The 17,913-nt window shown below is 43.6% G+C and overlaps 1 long non-coding RNA gene across 1 annotated transcript; it reads right to left on the bottom strand.

Annotated features, from left to right (window-relative positions):
* Window positions 1-14,198: 14,198 nt before the first annotated feature.
* LOC140697143 (uncharacterized) lies at window positions 14,199-17,161 on the bottom strand. Its single transcript, XR_012073977.1, has 3 exons — window positions 16,848-17,161; window positions 16,068-16,179; window positions 14,199-15,205 (listed from the first exon to the last, which is right to left on the bottom strand). It is a non-coding gene; the product is annotated as an uncharacterized lncRNA (long non-coding RNA).
* Between the last annotated feature and the right edge of the window lie 752 nt (window positions 17,162-17,913).

Below are 17,913 nucleotides of genomic sequence, written 5' to 3'. Positions count from 1 at the left end.
TGGTCCTGCCACACAGAATTGGGAAGAAAAACTAATTAAAAAACGTTTTTAGGTCCTTAACAGCAATAAGTGTGAAACACTATCAACTCCTTCTGCTGTTCATCTTCTGTGCCTAAAAACTGATAAGGAAATATATTCTGTATGTTTTTATGTATCTGTTAATTTAGTTGGAATTCCAAGGCCAATTTAAACTTTCAACTTGGAGTATTTATATTTTTGTTGTAATTGCTGAAAGAGAATATTTAATTTTTTCTTCATGTTCCTCAATATGACCGATCTTTTATGAATTGTTTTGCTTTATACTGAGAGGGGAAAATTACTTTAATATAGTATCTCCAGTGTTGGCCACGCCTAAAGAAATAATATCTGATTGCAAAGTTTTGCGTATCTGTGAACACCCACAAATTTTAGAAGACTGATAGAATGAATCTCAGTTATACTAATTAGGCGGAAAGGAAAATGCATTCCAGATTATTGCGAATTATAACTAAGTAAAAGGGAGAATCAAATACTAGTCCCTTAAGGCCTTACTAAAGTGACATGGGGGATCAAGGAAGCAGAGACTGGATCTGTCTGGGTAAGCAAAAGAAGCCTTTCAAGATTGTGTAGGAGTTTACCAAATGGAGAGGTAGGGAAAGAATATTGCTTGTGAAGAGAACAGTGTTTGCAAAAGCATGGGTGTGAAGAAACATGGCCTTCATGTAGCTTAGCATGAGTACAGTGTAAACTGTGTGTGTGTGTGTGTGCATAGAGTGGGGTCAGTTGTGGATGGGGATAAGAGACTGGCAAAGAAGGTTGAGATAAGATTGTGAAGGACCTTAAGCAGCTACATTAAGGAGTTTGGACTTTATCCTATTGGCAAAAGGCAAAGATTCAAGAAGTGCTTGGCGATAGATTCAGTAGGACATAATGACAAATTGGCTATTAGGTGCTGTGCATTACAGGGTAACTAGAAGGATTTTAGACGTTTACCTTAGACTCCTGGGTGGTTGGAGGCAGGAGCAATATACTAATAAGGAACATATGAAGGGCAGCTACAATGAGAAAAAGTACATAATTGAGACTCAGAGACCTGGAGTTTGATCTGAAATTTTGAAAAACTACCTTTGAAAATAATTAGATCAGATTATTGTGCTATACGTACTAAACTCCTCTGTGCCTCATTTTCCTCATGTTTATGGAAATAAGATGAAATATACCAGGACGACTTAGGAGTCAGGGTGCATGAGTTCAATTCCTAATTATGATGATTACTAGCTGTGTGATTTTTGGGCAAATCCAAATGTTGCCTCATTTGGAAAATGAGGGGAGGTGAAAAAGAATATGAAAAGAATATACGTATGTTCATGCATGACTGAAGCATTGTGCTGTACACCAGAAATTGACACAACATTGTAAACTGACTATACTTCAATAAAAAAAATATATATATACAAAAACAAAAACATGAAAAAAAATGACATAAGGTTATCATAAGATATGTATCAGGCACATAGTAAGCCCTCAATAAATGTTTGTTCTTACTGCTTTGGTTATTATCTTCATTACAAATGGGTACATTTGTCCTTTAATTTAAGTCAGCATGCATAGTGGTAAAGGGTATGAACTTGGAAGCAGAGCATATGAAATTTCCTTTGCATCAGTTATTCACTAGCTGTGTGACCCTGGGCGAGTTACTAAACTTTCTGAGCCTCACTTCACTTGACTGTGAAATAAGGATAAGGGCTTAGGATAGAACTGTTCTGAGGATTAAATGAGATAATACATGGGAAGTGCTCTGAAGAGTGCCTGGCAAAAAGTGTTTATGTAAGTGTTATTATTATTGTTTAATTATTACTACATTAATTTTAATTTTTAAATTGTAAACTGGGAATGAGGAAATTCCACAGAGAAGTAATTACTCTTCTGTGTCAGTGACCTTGTTCAGACAACAGAGCAGACTCCGAAGAGACAGTCCTATGTTGGGTGACACGTGGCGTGTCCCTCAGGCAGGTGAAGCCTAGGACTACAGCGAGCCTCTGAAATGTCTCTTCTGAATTCAGTGGGATGACTTCCTCCTCCAGAGTCTGTGTGGGAGGCTTATACCTTTGGTTTGGTAATGAGTTTGCTTTCTGAGACAAAGAAGTGGAGCAAATAAAAGAAGAGAGAAGGTGTGAGAGGCAATCATAGGAACCTGGAGACTCAGATCCTCCAAAATGGAAAAGGAGCCGGCGTTTCTGCAGAAACAAGAGAGAAACAACTAACAATCTCAAAGCTCATTATGATTTAACTTGGAGATAGCAGCAAATGACAGCACGGTGACTACTGAAGCCTGTTTGAACTAGAAGCAGGACAAAAGAGTGGAAATGGAGTGTGTTAGCAGGAGCAGAAAAGATAACCTCCTCGCTTACAGTTTGTGCATGCATTAGTGCGAGGAGGTGCTGTTAAAAGCTATTAAATCTCTCTAAAGTGGCCATTTCTCTTTCTATGGCAAATTATTGCAAATCTTTGTTGTGTATTTACTTGAATAAAATCCTTGGAACCTTTTGAGACACTTGCCCACTGTTGTCAGAAGAATCTAAACTTGTGACTGACAGTGTCAACAGACAGAAAGCAGTGGCGAATTCTGAAGGAGCGCTGCCTTGCATAACTCAGAAGAGTGAAGCATGAATTCATTTAATTTTTTTCCTGAAAAGAAGCATTTCTCTTTGTGTTAGAGTGTTGTAGAAGATTGAAAAAACAGAAGAATCAAAGTACCCTATTTTTCCACTGATTGACAGCGTCAGCTCCTTTGCTGACATGTCCATGTGTCTATTATTATCATGATTAACACTACCATCATCTTTGACCTCTCCCATCTGAGAAGTACAAATTACCCTCAGCATCATAATGTGGGACGAAAGTCTGAATGGAATAGCTAGACATTGGTGTTTGTCTGGATTAATTGGGTAAATTGGGAACTTTGTAATTTGATCTTGGGTATTGGAAGAAGCCAGTGTCCAAAATTATCTATTTAAACTCCTTCTTTCGCCAGTGTTTGGACCATTTTTATTTCTATATAATTTTATATGAAAGCAAAGAGTTAAAAATAAGCATCAAATCGAAGCAAGTCCAATAACAGCAATACAGAATCAAAATTAAGCTTGACTTCTGTATTGTGGCGGTGCAGTTTCTGTAGAAAGCAGATACCTTTTAAGCGCTAATTGGAAATTTGAAGGAATCATCTGCAAATACAAAGTTTTTGAGCTGTTAACAGTGACGTATAGAGGAGGGCCAAAGGAAATTTATGGGAAAATTCAGGTTCAGATATTGCTTGCTTTAACATTCTTCTTTTATAATTTAGATATAATTGACATATTACATTACATTAGTTTCAGGTGTACAACTTAATGATTCAATATTTTTATATATTGCAAAATGATCACCACAAGTCTAGTTAACATCCATCATCATACATACTTAGAAAAACATTTTTTCTTGTGATAAAAACATTTATTTATTAAGATTTATTCTCTTAGCAACTTTCAAATATATAACACAGTATTATTCACTATAATCCCCATGCTGTACATTATATGCCCAAGACATTTATTTTATAGCTGAAAATTAGTACTTTTTAACCCCTTTCACTCATTTTGTGCCCCCATCCTGCATCTCTGGTAACCACCAATCTGTTCTCTGTATCCATGAGCTTGGTTTTTTGTTTGTCTGTTTTTAGATTCCACATATAAGTGAAATCATACAGTATTTATCTTTCTCTGACTTGTTTCACTTAGCATAAGGCTCTCAAGGTCCATTCATGTTGTTGCAAATGGACCTCCTTTTTATGGCTGAATAACATTCCATTGTATATATATGCCACAATTTCAATATCCATTCAACCGTTGATGGACACTTAGGTTGTTTCCATATCTTAGCTGTTGTAAATAATGCTGCAATGAACATGAGAGTGCATATATCTTTTTAACATAGTGTTTTGGTTTTCTTTGGATAAATACCCAGAAATGGAATTGCTGGATCATATGGTAGTTCTATTTTTAATTTTTTGAGGAACTTCCATATATTTTCCATAGTGGATGCACCAGTTTATATTCCCACCAACAGTGCACAAGTGTTCCCTTTTCTCCACCTCCCACCAACACTGTAACTTAACTCTTTTAATAGACATCATCCTAGAGGAGTTTTGCAGAATTTCAATATACCTGAAGAATTTTTGAAACTTTCAAGCCACCTGAATTGACTCACTTCAAAATGTTATCAAGGGGCACCCTCCTAACTGCAAAAAAGAGACACAGGTCTGTAAATGTCATTAATTCAGTCACATTTGTTGAATTCAAATGAGGGTATACAGGGGCCTGTATAGAAAAATGCAAAAAAAAGAAGATACTTTCTTTTGTTTTTTAAAAAAAATTTTTAAACTTTTTTAATGAGTTATAGGCATTTTACAATGTTGTGTTGAAGACACTTTTTTCCCCCTTGAGGTGCTCACTTTTTTTTTTTTTTTGGCATCACGACTTTATATGTATAGTAAAGTAGAAGGTGGTATGAATCAGGTAATCAGAGTCAACACCCCTTGCTGCCTCTTTATGACCTTGGTCAACTCCCTTATCCTTGTAGGCTGAAGTTTCTTCATGTGAAAAAATGTGCAGGTTAGAAAAGATATTTTCTAATAGCTTTTTTAGCTCTAAAATTGTATGGCTCTAAGGGAATGGAAATTAACGTGGTGTGAACAAAATGCTTCATTCACTTGTTCACTGAGAGCGTTCTAGATGCTAAGTATTCTAATGGGGCTGAGATGTAAAAGACTGGAACATTTGGTCCTGCTTTCAAGAGGCTCACGAAGCAAGAGCAAGATTGACCAACTAGCAGTTACAATGCACCATGCTCAGTGTGCCCTGCCCCTCCCCAACTCAGACTGAATCAGGGTTGGGGCAGCAGGGGGCAGTCCAGAGGAGGGCAGATTTATCCCTGGGGTGAGACAGGGCAGCTCTCCAAGCAGTGATGGCAATATTTGAGTTCAGCCTCAAAACAAGTAGAAGTAAAGCAGGCAGAGAAGAAGGGAGGATGCCTCTGGCAAAGGAGTAGCATTGATACACCCTGGGCTTGAAGGGTTAACGCAAATAGGAACATATCCAGAGTGAAAAGTAAAAGGACAGGAAGACGAGTTTGAGACTTGATTGCTAAGAACCTTGAAAGTCGTGCTAAGAACTTCGGACTTTATCCTGAAGGCATCAGGAAACCACGAAAAATAGGAGAGAGAATCAGATTTCTTTCAGAAAGTTCACTCAGCTGGCACTGTGGAGTCTCAGTAGGAGGGTGGAAGAAGAAGAAGCTCTTTGGCGACTATTTGGATGGTCCATGGGAGTAATGAGGAGACCCTTGCCTGGAGGTATGATGGTGAGGAGAGGGAGGAAGAGACACGTTTGAGAGATGGCTCAGAGACTGAATCAATAGAATCTACTCATTTGTTCACTCAACAAGTTTTTATTCGGTCCCGGCTTTGGGTCAGCCAGTGTGAACCCTGAAGAGAATGTAAGTACTGCTGATATGCTGCTGGGGGCGTGGTCAGAGTGAAACAGAGCACAGTGAGACTAGATTGGGTGGGCTTCCTGGAGGAATGAGATCTGATCCAGCTTTCCAAGGAAGGATGAGAGACATGAATTTGTAGAAAGAGGCAGGGAACCGAAATAAAACAATGTGCTCTGCTCAATTTGGCTGCACCCTAATTTTAGATTCCCAACAGATTATTTTCTTTCTATTTCCTCCTAAAGCATCACGCTGAGTCCCGACAAGAGGAAGTACCCCAGTTGTGTAGGAGGGAGTGTTATCCCAGGGGCCGGGCAGGACCTTGAGACCAGAGAAATGTGGTTGTTCTTGTCTCCTGCAGAAGTAACCCTGGATTTTCCTGCCTAGAGGTACATTGCCTAAGCTGCTGGGGTGCTTCTCATCTTTCTGTCCAGCTGCTTCTTGGGCTGCTGGTCGGAAGGAAGCTGATTGATGAAAATAACCTTTCTTTGTCTCCTGTAGATGCTCACCCAGAAGTCAAGCACCAAACTGGAGAGGCTGCAAACCTGGGTTCTGCCATTATTTAGATGAAATTAAGGCAAGTCATTTATCCCTTTGGGTGTAATTTTCTCATCTGTTAAAAAGGGACTCTGTCCTTCTTACTCAAAAGGCTCACATGAGGATGAAGTACTATTTGTGAAGATATTTTTGCCACATAGAGGACCACTAAATACAATGCACCATTTAATTATCAATCCTTTCTAAAGATTTTTCTAGCCTCCAGTCTCTACTAGCCATTTTTAGTTTCATCAGCTGCCTTAAAGCATTCTCCTAGAATTCTTTCAATTTCAGTCAAACTACTGAAAGGCAACTGTAATTCACATTCTTGCTGAAGGACACCTGAAGTCAGCTTTCACTCCTAACCAGGTATCCAAAGCCAGATTTATATTTCTTTTTTTTAAAAAAGGGAAATGAAACCCTCAGTAGAAAGGTTGTCTGGCAACCAGATAAAAGAAGAAATTTCTTTCAGGCTTTCCAGGAAGACAGAATGGGAGTCTTGAAATTTAAATTACTTTTTAATGGTGTCTTGAAAAGGTGTTATTCTCAACCATCTGCCTCTCTTACCCTCTTCTTGAATACGGCCTATGCAAGCAATTAAACCATTGTGTGTCTTTAAATTGAATAAAAGTAGAGATATTTTAGGAGGTGGAAGAAACCTTAGAGATTGCCTGGTTTCTCCATTTATTTTCTGAAGTAGGAAAGTGGGATTTAGAACAGGTAAAAGGTTTGTTTCCCCTTGATCTCCAGCTTTTCAGTGCTGAGCCCAGATCAAACCCATGGTTACTAACTCCCAGGTCGGGTTCCTCACCACCAGGCCAAAGATATGAGCATGGATAACTAGAGTTGAGGCTGAGAATGGCATTCTAAGTATTGAACCAAGCCTCAAGGTCCAACCTGATGGTCAGGGTGGCAGAAGCAGTCAAAGACTCTAGGCCCAGGGGACATCATTTTTGCCCACGCTGCCAAAGGGCATTTGGAGAGCATAAATGACACTTCATGCTGTGTTGAATTTGAGTTGTTCTTGTTTCACAGAGGAAGGACAACTGGTCGGTGTCCTGGATCCCAGCTCAGAACTGCTCCTGCCATTCTGATCTTTCTGTGCTGGTTTGGGCCCTCCCTCATTGTCTGCCCCAGCAGACCTGGAGTGTCGGGTCATGGAAAATAAAAGTTACGAGGAGGAGGGAGAACATACTTCTGGTCAAACCCCACGATAGACAACTCCTCATGACTGTCCAAACTCCCGTGGTGTTAATACAAATCAACCTATCAGCCGAGGGAGGCTGGAGGGGGATTCAAGGAGGTGAGCTGCCCAACTGGAAAAAGGCGCGAGGAACCGACATGGAGCAAAACAGCACTTCATTGCAGTACCAGCGGGAGGTGCGTGCGGCGGGCGACACTCAGCACTTCCTTCTAGTTCAACAAGATGGCGTGCTGCCTGCGTGGAGCACTTGTCCTTCTTATGGCTACTCTGCCCGCGCATGCGTATTGTTCATAATGCGGACTCACGCTACTGGCGCATGTGTACATTTACCTCTTACCAGGTGCAAGCTATTGTGAACTTTGGCCTGGGCCCCACGGCCTACTCACTTAAGGCTGCCGACATAACCCTATTTGAGTTACGAGGCTTCCTCGGGGTTAGAAATAGTTCTTCCACATGACCTCGCTGTGGTGGATCATTCTCTCCCCACATCTTTCTCATAGAAATGAGCTTCTGATAAGTCCAGAGGGGGTGGAGTCTACCTGGGGTCATGGGCCTGCACTTGCCTCTACCTCTGCCTCTTGGTCCCAGGCCTGGGAGACACAGTGCAGGATGCGCCACTAGTAACATACGCTGCTGCCTCCCAGGGCCTGTCTAGTGAACTTAGTGGCCAGTGGGGTCTTCCCTGGAGCCAGGAGGGTTGTGCCTCTGCAGTGGATTTTCAGAGAATTATTTACAGTTAAACACAATTACCAGGTGGGGGTGGGGGTGGGGCAGTGACTACCAGGGTGGGGAAATCAAAGTGTTAAGAAGTTCCATATGTGAGGGGCTCTGGGCACACAGAATCAGAGTCCTAAAGCTGGAAGGGCTGTTAGGATTATCTGCCCCACTGGAGGCGGCTGTGCTGTGAGACACATCAGGGTCTGGCTGCAGACCAGTGTCAATGGGGAAGCAAAGAGTTGGCAGAGAAAAACACTTTTATTCATGGAGACCTAGCAGTTAGGAAGTGGGGAGGAAGGCAGGGAAGACGGGGGTTCCCTGCAGCCCTGAGAAGTGGAGCCATTTGGCCAAGAACACACACAGTTCTCTTTCCTGTGCCGCCCACCAGGTGGACCTGCTTCCCAGAGCAGCGGATTTGAGGAGGTGAAGAGAACTCATCTTCATTAAACGAGCCAGAGTGAAACCAGATGTTTGCAACTGGAATTGGGCTGTGCGACTTCTGCCACCTGCTGCTGCCAATTTGCTCCTGGGTCGACCATCTGACCTTCCTGCCCACAAAAGGAAGCAGTGAAACACTTCTTCTGCCAACAAAGTAAGCAAAAGGGCTTTCCTCCCACTGTTCCATCATGAAAGCAGCGTATCTGATGACTGCTGGTGTTTGAGGGTACCAATTGTTCATGTCCTCTGCTGCCTGGGTCCTGGATCAGTCGAGAACTAGGCATAGGAGTCCAAAAAGGGCACCTGCCTTATTCCAATCCAAGGAGAATAGTCTTCCCCACCTGAATTGAATGTATGACCCAGTCACAGGCAGGGCAGCTAGATTCCACAGGAGTGAAAGGTAGACTTTTAAGACATGGTAAAGTGTGGAGACTCCTGAGGCCTCTGGCAGGCTGAATTCAAAAGAGAGCTAATTGGCAGGGTCGGGGTGGGAGAGGGTATAGCTCAGTGGTAGAGTGCGTGCTTAGCGTGCATGAGGTCCTGGGTTCAATCCACAGTACCTCCATTAAAAAATAAAAAACCTAAAAAAAAAACGCCATTGACAGCTATTCACATGCTTAGAACACCCCTCTGTATTGGCAGATGGGACTTAAAGGTGTTACCAGGAAAAGGGAAATAAGAATTACCTCAGTTCTTAGTCACTCCCCCTAAAAAGAAAAGAATTTTTGATGAGAGACAGAAAGTGTGATATAAGCAAGGTTTTTATTAGTAAAGTAAAAAGGTAGTAAAAGATGGTACACTCTGGAGAACTGAGAGGAGGCCAATCCAAGAGAGGAAGAATGGTGCTGCTCCTTTGCTTCTCCACCTTATATCCTGGCTTAGGGGCGTTTTTTGTGATTGATTGACTGATTGATTAATGGCTCATGTGATCAGGCTGATTGACAGCTCAGGTTCCTTGTGCTCTGGCATGCCCATCCCCTTTTGGGTAGGTTCTTCATACAGAGAAACCTACAGGAGGGGACTTAAACTGTAATGTTAAGTACATTAAAATGAGCATTGGATCAAGTTATGCCAGGTCCTTCTCTTATGCACAGCTGCAGCGTTTTGATTTTAGCTGGCTTCTTTTGCTGGCCCTTATTTAGAGAAAGTAAAAACTTTCTGGAGCCCCTTATTCTGAATGCAGACATACTGTTATTTTCTGGGTTGTTCCTTTCCCCTTCCTCTCCCCCTGCCCAGTGCTCATTTCTACCTAACTGCCTAACAAAGGGAATGGAGAAGATAGGGGGAGAGGGCATAAATTCTTATTCTAAGAGCTGGTTCAGGAATAGGAGAAGAAAATGACTTACATCCATTGTTTCTTTTTCTCTGAAACCTACTTCTCTCTGTACCTTCAACCACAGTTCTCGCCTGCTGTTCCAGAGGCTGTCTTCTGCCTCTGCTGTGTTTCCCCAGCTCACACAGTGCTGAACACAGAGTAGGGGACTCAGCAAATCCATGTGCAGACCTGAGTTGACATCTTGGTGAAACAGGAACAATTCAATTCAGCAGGTGGTTGTCCTAAGCTAGATCTTCCCTGAGACAAGGATTTGGGTGCCAGGAGTTTATTTGGGAAGTGATTCCAGGAAACCCCAGTAGAGGAAGAGGGATGTGAGACAGGAAAGGGAGGCAGCCAGTAAAGGGGTGTTATCAAGCACCCACTTGGGCGACTAGTGTTTATGTCCCTGGGGACCTCTACAGTCAGTATACAAAAGATGCCTGGCGTTCTCCCAGCTGGAGTGAGGGAGCTGGGTGTTTATGTACCACATTCCATTGGTCACCCTGTAAGGCTGCTTTTCTAGCACTTTCAGCCTGCAATGCACATGATACACAATTGTGCTTTTGGGAGAAAACTCCGTCTAGCAGTTAGGTGTGAGCCTCTCACCAACTCCCTGTGGTTTGTCTCAGTGTTGTTTGTTGCTTTTATCACAAGAGGCAGTGTAAGCACCAGTCTTGGGTAGAACGCACAGCAACCTTCAACAGTTCAACCACTTGTTGTGCTGACAACGCTTCCTCCAAGAAGCTGTCGACCTCTGACACGTACGAGAAAGCGACAGCCTTGTGCGAAGCTCCATAGCCAGCTCCCTAACTGGACGAGGTCTTATAGAAACTGTCAAGACAGAATGGCAGGTACTCGAGTCCTTCAGAAGCTCCACAGAAGGCCTGCAGCTGCCGAGTTGCCGACTTCATTTCAGATATTGACTAGTGGAGAGTGGGTTGGCTTTTGGCAAGTTTCTTCTCCTCTGGTTTGAGATGGATCCTGTGCGCTTTCTACTTGACCATTCAGAATGCTGACCTGGGCATCTGGACTGCCCCCTTGGGACTGGCACCTAGAGCCCACCTCCTGAGACCACTCTCTGGCTCTTCCTGGGATGAGCAGGGGAATGAATCACGAGAAGAGTCCTGGGAAGGCTGCGGGTCAGAAGAACCCATCACCTGAGCTTCCCGGCTTCTGTGCTGATCTCTGCTCTTAGGCATCTACTCTCTTCTCAGACACCCTGGGGGGCCCCCGTGGCTGGTCTTAGGTGTCTGCTCTGATACCTTTCAGTGCAGAACCCAACACGTGGTGACTTATTCTGCTGCCTCCTAGGGCTGATTCCCTAGTAGACTTGGGGGCCAGTGGAGTCTTCCTTGAGTAGTTTCCTTGGTAGCCTTGAGGGTCACACTTCTGTAGATTTTCAGGCGATTATTTTCAAATTCTGCTAAACTTAGAGACAATCCACCGTGAAATGCGTTCTAGGCGACAGGTCAAGCATCTGCAAGGATGGACCTCGCCATTACTCGCCATTACTCGCCATTACTTGCCATTACTTGTCCTGTTTCTTGATGCACGGGACATAGTTTTGGAGGTTCGAATTTCAGCCTATATAATTCGGGTGTGCAAAGTTGAACCTGATTTCTCTTTAACTGATCTTAATACTTGTTATGGATTGAGTTTTGTCCCTCCAAAAAGTCAGGCTGGAGTTCTAATCCCCCAGTATCTCAGAATACGACCTTATTGGAAGACAGGGACTTTACAGAAGGAATCAAGCTGAAGTGAGGTCATGAGGGTGGGCCTAATCCAATGACTTGTGTCCTTACCCCAAGGGGAAATTTAGACACAGATATGCACTCACAAACCACCACCACGTGATGCTGATGGCAGAGATTGGGCTGTCGCTTCTACAGCTAAGGAACACCAAAGGTTGCCAGTAAACCCCCAGAAGCTAGGGCGGCAGCATGGAGCAACTTCTGTCTTGGCTCTCAGAAGGGAGCAACCATGCTGACACCTTGATCTTGGACTTCTGGCCTCCAGAATTGAGAGGATGGTGAGAGAGTACATTTCTGCTGCTTAAGCCACCAGTTTGTGGTGCTTTGTTAAGGCGGCCCTAGCAAACCAGTACAACACTCAGATCTTTTTCAGTGATGGTGATAAACTTGATCTTGCCCATTCAACGCAAATTTGAGATTCTTCTGGTGAACCCTGTCTCTTTTGAATAAATACTGAAAGCAATTCCTATTTTCCTCTTCTCCTCCTCCTTCCTGCCCTCCTCACCGGGCTGTGGCCCTGGGCAGAGGTGTCTGTCCTCCCTGGATTCTGCTGATATGTCCCTTTTCCCCTTTGTTATGTTGGCTCTAAATGTCCTGTGTCTGTTGCTGAAGTGTCTGCTCCTCATGCTGTCCCTGGATCAGGTTGCTGGATCTAATCAGTTTATTCAACTTGAACACCTTCATCTTAACTGTGAGCTGGGTCAGCTAGCTCGTTCTCAGCCTCATCTGCCCCTGTCTTGAGTGAGGTGGGGGCAGGACGGTGTCAGGCAGGGGCAGGGGAACTTCCAGATGCTGTCCTGACCCTATCTCCCAGGGCAGGAGATGGTGGTCCCAGGATATACCTTTGCCATCCCAGATGTATCCTACCACCACTTTGCCTCTCCTCTGGCTGCCCATGCATAAGGGACCTTCTGTGAGGCCAAGGTTTGTGAGCTCTGTGGTATCATTGTGGTAATAACTGGAAACATTATGAAATCCCATCAGTGGAAGAATGATTAAATAAGTGAAGAGTATTCATATTGCAGAATACTATGCAGCCATTAAAAATCACGAGAGATCTCTAACCTGACATGGAAAGATTCCAACACATATTCTAGAACAATACATATGGTATGGCTCCATTTTTGGCAAAAAACAAAATTATATACGTGTATATGGATGCAAATGCATAGAAAATCCTGGATGGACACATTTCTAAGTGGTAACGGTGTTACCCAGAGGAGACATGAATTAGGAGAGGGGAACAGGTATGCCAAAGAGGATGTTCACTTTTTCCTCAAAATCTTTTTTATCATGTGAAATATTAACAGAACTGTATTTATGAATTATGAAATTTTGACATGTAAAAAAAAAAATAAACCAAACCCATCCAAAATAGCATAAATCGTACTGAGATGGCCTGCCTATCCCTTTTCTCAGTGAGTAATCCGTTCACTCCCTTTCTCCAGCCCTAAAAGAATGAGGCATACTTGTTGGCTAAATTACCGAGTCCTCTCTTCCACTCAGATGTTCTTAGCACACAACTTTAATGAATAAATAAAGGACCCAAAGTTACAGCTCCCGGTTGTTCTCCGGACCACAGCCTATGTTGTCACAGAGGCCTCTGGCAATCCAAAAAGAATAAGGTTGAATCAAGTCACAAGGGGAAATCAATACCTTGTTCATGTTAAACCTGCCCAAATGCCCTCCATTATGGGACTCACCACACAGAGAATCGATCTGTTTCTCTTCTGGTGGAACATGGGGGCTCTAAAATTTTCCTTTGTATATATTAATTTTTAGGAAGAGAATTTCACTGCATGGAACTGTTTCCTCTCTCTGTAACACCGGTGGATGAATAGCAGAGTCTTAGGGCTCCCCATGTTTGACTCAGCTCCAGTCCTGCACACTAAGTAAACATTCGCGGAGGAGGAGTTCTTAGGTCAGGACAAGGGTAATAATGGTCATTAATAACCATCCCTCATTACATGCTTCATCTTCCCTGAGCTCTTCTAACCTACTGTTTATAAACGCTCTTTAATGTGCCAAGTGCCCTGGTCCCCCCGCCTCCCGGAGGCAGACACGCACTCAGAGGGAAGGGAATCGCTGCTGTCCTCGTGAACCTGGCTCATGCAGGCCACGTTCCCAGAACCCCTCTCCAACCTCCCCGGCATGGGGTTAATGATCACCGTGCAAGACTGCTTGGGACAGGGAGTGGCGGACTCTCATTACTGGCTCTTGTGGTTGGACCCATGTGTGTGTCTTTATGAACAGGATGAGCTGGAGTCATCTCCAAGTCTGCAGGCTAATTACCTTCTAGAAGTTAGTTATTTTGAAGGCCCTAAGGAAATTATATCTTTATTGTGAGTTTAAAATATCCCCAGTTACTCTTTCTGTTGCTCTTACCTGATTCTTATTGCTTTGAAATCTTTCTGATCCAACTGCAACTAAACTACCTCCTCATTCTGTCCAAGAGAACCTAGATTATTTCCATCTGTGAAACCACCATCCCTAGTGCAGATCCCTGTCCTCATTGCTCCCGGCCCCCCTTCTCAGCAGCCCCCTCCCCGAATGGTAGATTCCCCATGGTACAAGTGCATAATTCCCTCTTTCCAAACAAATTGGAACAGATTTTCTGTTTTCTGCTTTTAGAAAATGTGACTGGACACTGTAAAGCAAAGTTTCTTGCACCCTTATTTTCTCGTCTTTGAGTAGGTGACTGAGTCATTAGAATTCAGAAAGAACAAGTAGCGATGGTGAACGTTATAATTATAGTTGGAACTTGAAACAGTATTTGTAAGCTATTGTTAATATGATTGTGTGTGTGTGTGTGTGTGTATTACAGTAATAGATATCTACATTTATTTTGCCAGTGGGTAAATTCTGTATTCTCTGGAACCCTTGGAAAACAACATTGTTCCGTTAACACGTGGGTGACTGTTCTGCACACATACACATCCCCTTGTCGTGATCTTTAAGGGAGACATTTTTTTCCTACAAAGGCAAGAGCTAATGTAAAAAGCACATCACCTGACAAATGATTAGAGAATTAGTCTTCCTAAATCAAATGAATGCCCAAACAGATCAGCTCCCTAAAGTGAAGTGAGAGCTGCTCAAGCTGTGCCTGGGAATATTAATAAATGGAAGAGCTGCCTCTGCCACAGCTTGTCATTTCAGCGTCCCCCAGCCCTGCAGGCATCAGGCCAGAAGCGTTAGGGAGCCTTTAGAAGGTTGAAGCCTGCCATCTAGTGGCTATTCTGGAGAGTTACCTAATGTTTCCTGAAGTTAAGTAACTGTTGGGATTTACCAGAGGTGTTGCTAGCATGGACGCACAAGTGCCACCTGAATTTGAGCTGTGGTTATTCTCTAACAGGTAACAAGAACTCTAAAGCTTGAAAACGACCACCAGCGTACCTTTGCCTTTAGGAAGCAGGCGAGAAGGTGGATACTGGAAAGGGAGCTACCGTGCTGTCAGGTTCCTCCCCCAAAATCTGTAATACTGAAAAGCAGGACCATCTGGGATGCCAGTGACTGCAGATGCCTCCAGTTCTAGACAAATGGGTAATTTGTTAAAGCACCCTTCTGATGAGCAGACAGACTTCAGGCTTGTTAGCTAAAGTGTCATTTGCCGGTGCACCTGGAAAGATCGTAGCAGGTGGTGCAGCAGGGCACCCAATTCAGGAGGCTGATCTGTCTACTGGGTGCTCAACGCATGAAGAGTAATGATGCCTGCTGGCGGTTGGAGGGTTTTTCTTCAACCTGGACAAATGAGGATGAAAAAAAAAAAAAAGTAAGAGCATCTTCAACTGCTCCCTGTGGCTTCTGCTTTTTAAAGGTTAGAGCGAATCTGGAGGAGTTGGCTGTTAAAAAAAAACAAAAAACCCTGTTGGTTGGATTTCAGTGGTTTTTCCACATCCTGCTCCTGCTTTCTACAGGTTGTAGAAGTTGGAAAACGACAGGGGAAGACTGTTGCCATGATATATGCAATCTCCCTGAAGGTCAGAGCAGGAGAAAAAGAGGGGGAATTTGGGTTTCTTGAGATCCCAAGTTCACATAAGGAGTAGGAGCAAGGTTGAGGGACTGAGCACCTCACACATGTTTAGACACAGCTGTGTAATTCTTTTCAGTTTTCCCATCTGTGATTGGAAATGAAGGGGACGATCAAATTTCCCAACTGGTTGTCTTCCAAGGATGTTAAGGTGGTGGGATAACCTCTCAGGATGTCAGCGTATCAGTTATACATACTCTATTAAAAGAGGTACGCGGCAGATTAAATATGAGGGCTTTTTCCTTTTTATTTTTCCTAGTGCCACTTGATTCAGTCAAGTTGGGAACAGAAAATCACCTTGAAGTAAATGTTCTTTGTTCTACACTGAACGCATGAGTAGGCTCCCTTGGTTATGTAAATGTTAGACGAGCAGGCCTGGAGAAAGGAGTAACAAGACATCCTGTACTTTGGTTTAGAAAAGGTTGCCTCACATCTGGTGGGAGGAACAGTTGGTGCAGGCAGCAGCAGGAGGCTGTGTGTTACATGAGGTCGTGTGGTCAAGTGAGATGAAAATGAATGAAATACCCCTTGGCTTTAGTTGCTGACTCCTTGTTTTCAAACCACGTGTCTTACCTTGACTTACCAGACCCTCCTCCTTTCCCTGCTTCACTGGCTGCTTTCTCCTTCCCTCCTTTATAAGATCACACTCCTCCACCATCTGCTGGCCTTCCTCAAGGGCTTGGTCCTGTTAAAGTATCATTTTCAGAAAGGCAAAATCAAGACCCTCACATAAATGGGAGAGGAACACATCAAAAATTTCTTGTAACCCATTAGTTAATGAAAAAACCAGGAAGGTGTTAGAATCAAGTTCAAGGAGAATTTGAAGAGCAGACATCTGTACTCAGGAATACTGAAATAAATTTGCTAATAGATAACAAATGGTTAATATCCTATAGAACAAAAAAATGTAATTCTTGGGGGCATCTTTTCTACAGGATAAAAATCAATTGTATCTCTATTGGGACAAAATTCATTCACCTTGCTATGGACAATAATCATTTGCATTGCTATCAGTTTTCTATAAATTAACCTCTTATTTCTACAAATTAACCTCTACTCCTAGAAAGTTGTATAATAGCCTGGTCAATAGGAAGGCAGTCAAAGGTGCACAGCTCTACAGAGTCAGATAGTCCCTGGAGGGTCCGCTGGACAATGCCTAGCGTTCAATCATTTCTCTTGCCCATTTCCAAGATTTTGGTAATTTTTACCAAGAGTCCTGAACTCTCTAACCATTCTGAGCTCTGTCAGGGCAGTCTCACCTAAACTTCAATTACCTCCAGCAACAGCTGACTTTCAAGTTTATGTCTTTGGTCTGGCTTCCTCAACTCCAAACCCATACATCCATATGCTTACCTGACAGCTCCTCTTAGATGTTTTTGAGAAGATAATTTCCTGAGGTCATTTAGCTCATTAGAAGAACTGAGATTTAAACTTGGGGCTATTTGATTTCAGAACTGGAGCCAAAAGTCTGCAACATTAACAGGAGATGGTTTTGCAGGTACCCAAGAGTAGGAGGCTGGAACCTATGCAGTCAGTCCCTTCTCCTGGAGATCATACCCCTGCCAGTCCCTCACATAGAAACCCATTACTTTTATCAAGGTTTCAGGAGGAAGCTGCAAAACAAAAACAAAGACAAAAACAAAAAAACAAACCAAGAACCAGTTAGAACCAACTGGTCCAAGATGGCGGAGGATTTGACCTCCAATGGAAATGGAGCCTCATTCTACACTCATTGTAATGCATTAGCATACTAAATGGCACACCCACTGGAGCCATGACAGTTGATGATTGCCATGACAACTGAAAAAGCCCATGTAGGACTCAAAGAAGGTAACTGGCTTCAGCACATCCAGAAAGAGGACATGATGGCAGAAGCCTCCAATAAAAACCTCGTGGCTCAACCCGGGGCTGGAGCTGTCTCCATCGGCCATCTTGGCGCTGATAGCTTCCCGCTCCAGCACTTTCCTCTTCCCTCGTCAAGCAATAAAGCAACTATGTGCGCTGTCCCTCTGCCTCCACTGAGAAGTCTTTCTGGGTGGTAGACAAGATCCCACCCAAGCCTTGGGCCCCACAATGGGCCCCGTTAAGGCCCCGCCAACAGCCTGAGGAGGAGACAGCTGGAGACATGGCCCTCGCTGTTTCTCTGGCTGAGTCACAGGTGAGATACTGAGCTGCCCTGTCCATGGTGAGTGGTGCTGCTCCCTGATGGAGAGGCAGGAGTCGGGGGTACCCTTTCCTAGGGCTGGGCTTTCAGACACTGGTGTTCTGGTGTTATGCCATTGATCTAGCTACCTCTTGCTTTTTCTTTTGTGAGAAAGAGGCGTCCAGCCTGGCTGAGTGTAGGAGTAGTGTGTGTGTGTGTGTGTGTGTGTGTGTGTGTGTGTGTGTGTGTGTGTGTGTGTGTGTGGCTGGCGTGGGG

The sequence above is a fragment of the Vicugna pacos genome, chromosome 6 (genome assembly GCF_048564905.1).
Source record: "Vicugna pacos chromosome 6, VicPac4, whole genome shotgun sequence".
Taxonomy (NCBI): Eukaryota; Metazoa; Chordata; class Mammalia; order Artiodactyla; family Camelidae; genus Vicugna; species Vicugna pacos.
This window is presented reverse-complemented; position numbering and strand designations above follow the sequence as displayed.